This window comes from Ixodes scapularis, unplaced genomic scaffold, assembly GCF_016920785.2.
Source record: "Ixodes scapularis isolate PalLabHiFi unplaced genomic scaffold, ASM1692078v2 PGA_scaffold1__304_contigs__length_218370807, whole genome shotgun sequence".
In the NCBI taxonomy this organism is placed as follows: domain Eukaryota; kingdom Metazoa; phylum Arthropoda; class Arachnida; order Ixodida; family Ixodidae; genus Ixodes; species Ixodes scapularis.
Genome location: NW_024609846.1, coordinates 33,314,331 through 33,320,576, shown reverse-complemented (window position 1 = coordinate 33,320,576; position 6,246 = coordinate 33,314,331).

Sequence of the window (6,246 nt, the reverse complement as noted above, 5' to 3'; positions counted from 1 at the left end):
ATGACGTCAGAAAAACGCCGAGCTCTGATTGGCTCTTATTGAAGGATACCGGATTGACCTCAAGGCACGCTTGCTTCGAGGTCCGCCCACTATCCTTCAATCAGAACCAATCAGAACTCAGCCTTCTGAGGTCACCAGAATCTCTGCAAATGAAGCAGACGAACTCGCGCTCCGCGTTAAGCACAGTAATTGCTCCATGATCCAGGGATCTATTTGTGCGTGAATGACCTAAACGCGATACCAAAAAGAAAAAAAAACAAAAAACGCAATGACGATGCAAAAAAAAAAACAAAAAAAACAAGCAGCGCCATGGCGGTGTTCGATTGGCTCTATCGAATCGAAGCGTAAGCTGCGGTTAAAAGTGACGGGTTGAGTGCCGGGTGTTTTCCCCGCATCCCAAATACAAATGCTGGAGTCAATAATATTTGAGGAAGCTCTGTGAAGGATATTTATTATAAAATACGCACCGTTTTATGCGCAAAAAAGTTATTTGGTATCTGAATGCCTCCAACCTATATGACATATTTCTCGTATTGTAGGTTTCAAGACAAGGCCCAGTGCAGTGGGAATTTGACCTCGCACCCTGAGGTCACCCTTTTGAGCGACTTTACTCGTCTTTTGTTTATTAGAAACTGTAGCATCGTTGTTTTAGATTCATCAAAATTTCGAGTTGATAAGGAATTCAATCGCCTCAAGGCCGGTGTTAGCTCTAACTTGTAGGAAGAGTCCACATCGAAAAAAAAAAACGTGCGCAGGCCTATCCCACGAAGAAATACCAAAAACAAAAGAAAAGGTTGTTAATTTAGAGATAAAACAGGCTATATTCGCCTGCGCAAGCATTGAAAGGCTGCATGTGCCGAAATGTGCGATGTTGATCGATGTATATTTACGATTCTGAAACAACGATGAAGCACATTTTAAAGGAAGACGCGTACAAATACATGCATCCAAGGGTATCACTATAAGATAAAATATTATTTTTAACATGTGCTCATGTATGTCGCTGAACGTACGGTAAAAAAAGGACAGCCCTGTTTTGAGGGGCAGGGGGCAAACCAATAATGAAACCGCAAGGGGTACAGGGCTCTTTGTTTTTGTCTTTGCAGCTAGCTTCGGCGCAGTGAATACTTCGCCGACTGCGCCACCGAAGCGTGCACCGAACTGAATCTGCGTTTCTTCGATGATGATGATGATACTGCGGCTGCTCCCTTTATAACGGGTGGGCTCGATTAATCAAGCCCCAGCCTGGGAGTGAATTCAGCGCCCCCTCTGCTGTGTTTGATGCCACCAGTCCTCCAGCCGTCTTTTCGTCTGCTCGATGGTCTTCCAAAAGGCCTAACTATTATTGTTTCTTTCGCTTGTTGTCGAGAAGCCGAGCGCCGTCGCTAGAGGCGGGACACCTCCGTGCAGTTGGTTCGCCTCTTCGGTGGGAGATGTGGCAGATGGTCGGATTCCGCCACAATAGAGTATGATGTGCTCCACTGTCTGGCTCTCAACCTCGCACACTCGGCACGCAGTCAACTGCACATTATTCTCGAAGCGCTGTTTGTACACCAGTGTGCGCAGAGCACCCGCACGATCCTCGAACAATAGGCGGCTGCCCAAGCTGTTGTCGTACAGCCGCGTCTCTGCCGTGATTTGCTCTTTTATTTCCGCATACATCCGGGTAGCGTTGTCCGGGCAGCGTTCCACCATTGCGCGTTCTCCTGTTCACGAACTCACTTGCGCACCACAAACTCCCTTTTTTTTGTGGTCGCCTAAACCGGTTTTGTGTAGAAGCCGAATTTTTTCTCCATCTGGTAAAGGCGTTTTTGCCAACTCTGCAGAGAAGTCATATGTGCGCATATGAAGATATGAAGAGCCTCTTGGCCCAGCGTCACCGGTTCATGAGTCGAAGCTGCCCGTCGTAGGTAACCTTGCTTGTAGCCTACATCGTTTCGAAAGACGGCCAGCCCAGGTCCCCTTGCACTGCGTCATTCGCCACCGTGCCATGGCAGCCCAGCGCTTGGCGTCCCAGTTATTGTTGTTCGCGCTCCAAGGAGGTCCTTATGTCACCTGGTACACACAACACTGAATTGGCGAATGTCAAGACTGGCACAAACACCGCCTACCACATTTCGCGGCTCACTATGAATCTATTACAGCTCCATAGGCTGCACTTAAGGAGGATGTTAGCTCCCCGTGTGGTGGATTGACGGAGGTGTGCGCAGTAGTCTTTCAGAGAGTCTGCCTCGTTCGGCGACACAACACATATGTACTTATACTTGTTCAGTACCGATAATAAGTCAAAACCCAGTCTGAGGCAATCGAGATTTTCTTTCTCAGTGCCCGCGAACTGAATCACGGTGAACTTGGATATTTTGTATTTGAGACCAAGCACGGCAGCCTCCTGAGTCTATATGTCGAGAAGTTGTTGCATTTCCGTTTCACAGCCCGCAGTCAGCACAATGTTGTCTGCGAAGGTTAGACCCGGTAGCGTCCAGTTCACGGCGTCTCCATTTCCAGGTGCAGTAGCGAGAAGCCCAATCTGCTTCTATCAAACGCTTCTCTTGCCGCGCGAGAAACAACATGTAGAAAGGCGGCGAGAGTGGACACCCCTGACGCAATCCACGTGTCACTACAATCTCTTCTGCTTTCACCTCTCCCACCTCAGTTGTCAACGGGTTGCCTGTGTATAATGGATTAATAAGCTCGGTCCAGGTGTCGGTATATAGAGCTGCTGCAGCCATGATAAAAGCTTGTCGTGTGGAACACTGTCATAAGCCTTAGCGATGTCTAAGAAGGCGCATATCAGTCTTGTCTCCTCTTTTCGAGCCACTTCAATCCACTGTGCTAGGGTGTAGACGTTGTCTTCCAATCGCCGACCACGACGAAACCCTCCTTGTAGCTCGGGGAAAACACCCTCTTTCTACACCCACGTTGTCAAGCGCTCTTTCGGGATGCATGCGAAAACCCCGTACACAATGCTGGTGACTGTAAGGGGCCTCTAGTTCCAGTGGTAACGCCGATCTTCTCCTTTCTTCGGCACACGCACAACCATTCCTCGTCTCCAGTCTCTAGTACAGGCAGTCTTCCGATGCGAATGTCGGTGAAGATTTCAACCAGCTATTCTCTCGAATCCTTCTGTAGCCCATCTTTTACAACATTAAAGCATATATAGTACATATGGTGCGGATTCAGGAAGAAAATCTGTCCAAGGAACTCAACGGGTTCAGGAAGAATATCTGTCGAAGGAACCGATCCCCAGCCCCCTAGCATGTACAGAGGTCCAAGTTTTTAATATTATCAAGCGAGCGTCGACCGTCGGGCCGGCCAGCTTTGTGCCGCGGAGACGTGCGGCGATACGGGAGAGATTAGGCGCGTACGCACAAAGCTCTTTCCGGTGCGAGCGCCGTCTGCTAGACTATTCAGTTGACCGCACACAACCCCAGAAAGAGCTTTGTGCGCACGCGCCTAACCTCTCCCCTATGCCGCACCCCTCCGCGGCACGGCGCTGGCCGGCCCGGCGGTCGACGCTCGCTTGATATTATTAAAAACTTGGGCCAATGTACGTAGTGCAGAAATGCGCGAGTTTTTTTTTATAAAGGTATCTTGACAAAAGCGAGAAAACAAAAGAAAAATCATCAACAAACTATAAAGCGAAGAAGGCATTGAATGTCTCATTGTCATCATCTCATATCATCTTTTTGTATGCAATATTTACAAAGTGTGCCGAGGGACGCTCTACACTTTAACGTAATTCCGCCTTCAGTAGAATTAAGCATTAAAAGTGACGAATGCATATTTTAGCTGCCTATTGTTTATTGTGTATTACAAAACCGCCAAAATCCTCTCCATTATAAAGAAGGTAGTTGCGCTTGATATTTTACATGAGGTTCGAGGCAGGGCTGACAACAGTTTTTTTCATATCTAGGTTGGTAAAAAAGAAAGAGAGCAAGAACCTGACCAGGTCTTTGCGTATATTTACGTTAACTCTCTGTATACGAGTAATAAATTTGTATTTTTAATCGTATATACACCGTTCAAAAACCTTTCTTAAGTTTCACTGAATTCAAACCTTAGAGGAGCTTTCGAATTGCTATTCACGGGTTTGTGTGAGTAATTAACAGAATTCAGTAGCATATTTGAAGACGGATATCTCTGAACAACGAGTTAGAAACTACTGTAAAATGCAAGAAGCTCGGAATATGGCTGCCTTGATGTTTTCAATGTACGCACATAACTACAGTAATTTAGAACAAGTTTAACCATATTTTTTGTGAATTACTAGATTGTAGGCTGCGATTGTTTCTTGCCTTATAGTGCCAAACTGGGTGCCTAACGTACGCGCAAAAATTTGTAATAGTTAATTTTCTAGCATCTTGTACACGCTGCCAAGTGCATTGTGAGAAAGCCACTGCATGTCAAAATCTATTGCACCAACAAGCTTTTTTTGTGTTTGCGCGGAACGAATAAGTTCCCGCGTCAACACTGTGCGTAGACCATGTCGTCTGCTTCCTGCGGTGGCTTTCGGTGACGTCAGAACGACGCAGAGTTATAGTTGGCTGTGATTAGAAAGATAGTGGGTAGACCTCAATGCTAAATGTCCCAAGGCCTACCTACTTTTTTTTTTCAGCCAGCCAATAAGAGCTCGGCGTTCCAACATCATCGCAACCCCAGTACTAAAAGCCAAGGACGTTTAAACAGACAGGACCCGGCATGACGTCAGCCTGAGTGACGCCGGAAGAGGCGTTTAATCCCAGACTGCCTTGCGCACCCGTTCCGAGGCCGTGGGGTAGCGCACCGGCGGTTCGTCTGCTTTCTAATCTGCTCCGGCGTGTGCTTCACGAGGCTAGCTTTCGATGCGGTCGGCGTCCGCCGTGGGCGTCCACGATGCAAATGCTTTGCAGCGTGAGTGTTTATACTTAGTTCCACATTATGTGCGAGCGAAGTCAGAACTGGAAGCGCGAGCCCGTTGTTCTGTGCCCTCCTGGCCTGCATGCGCGCTCGTGCGATCTGCTGCTGTTATTTATTAAAAAATGCGTTGCGCACCGCCAAGCCCTTCACGGTGCGTCGTCTAGAGCGTCTCAATTCTAGTCCCTCACTTTCTGCTGGGCAACCAGGCGTTCGTTTATAATAATCTCATCCAATTCCGATCATACCGGTTTAAAAGTCTCCCGTTAAGCGCTGTTTCAAATAACAGTGGGTGCCGCCATTACTTTCGGTGCACACAGTCGCGTTGCCACGGAAATGTCATCGCAACGCGGTTGTTTGCACCAAAATTAATGGCGGCGCCCACTCATTAGGCTTCCCATTGGTCAAGAAATGCTCGTTGCGGCTCGTGGCCACGCCTACTTCCGTTACACTTTGCTCCATGCATTGGGGATAGGGACGCCACCTCCTGCCCATTATAACCTCCTTGACTAAAAGCAGCCGAGGTTGCGCTGAGCATTCTCAGCGCAGAAACGAAACACTAACGAGCACACATTCTAAACTGCCCGTTCGTCTAAACTCTAAGAAATGCTTGGGCGTCTGCTTACCCTCAAAACATTCAAAGAGCCAATCACTGCGATCTACGAAATCAGCTCAGTGAATGATGAGACGGAACATCCGTTAGGCCTAAAAATGAAGCCTGCGCTGTGGCATTACGCAATGCAAAGCGTCGTGCTTGGATCGCGTAATGCCACAACGCAGATTTAATTTCGCGGTCTAAGCAGATGTTCCGCCTCATTATTCGCTGAGCTGATTTCGTAGATCGCAGTGATTGGCTCTTTGAGTGTTTTGCGGGAAAGTATACGCGCAGGCATTTCTTAAAGTGTAGTTTCCGGCACCAATCTTGTCATACAATCAATGCCGTTTAAGAAGAAAATCTGAAGTTTACACTGGAGGTAAGCGTAGGAATCTAGAAATGCTGGACCGTTATATAATGCTGCGCAAAACGTAAGAAAGCATAAAGTCATGCACACTGCAATTTATCGTCCAATTCAATATTTCAGCCTCGCCATTTCCCGAGAAGCACCATATCCAACAGACCTCAGTGATTGGATGAATCATAGCTCAACGATAAAGTAGCCGCTTGGGTATTCGCACAATCCCCGGAAGCTTAACAAACACAGCGTGTGGCAAAACTTCGAGGCTTCTTGCTTCGCGATTGGTTCTTCGAACTTCTTGCGGCTAATACCGCAACCCCATTGGTTGCGGAGCGATAATAAGATGACTCGTTACGCTCTGCCTTTCTTTAACTGTCAGTGACTATGCGGAGCGCAA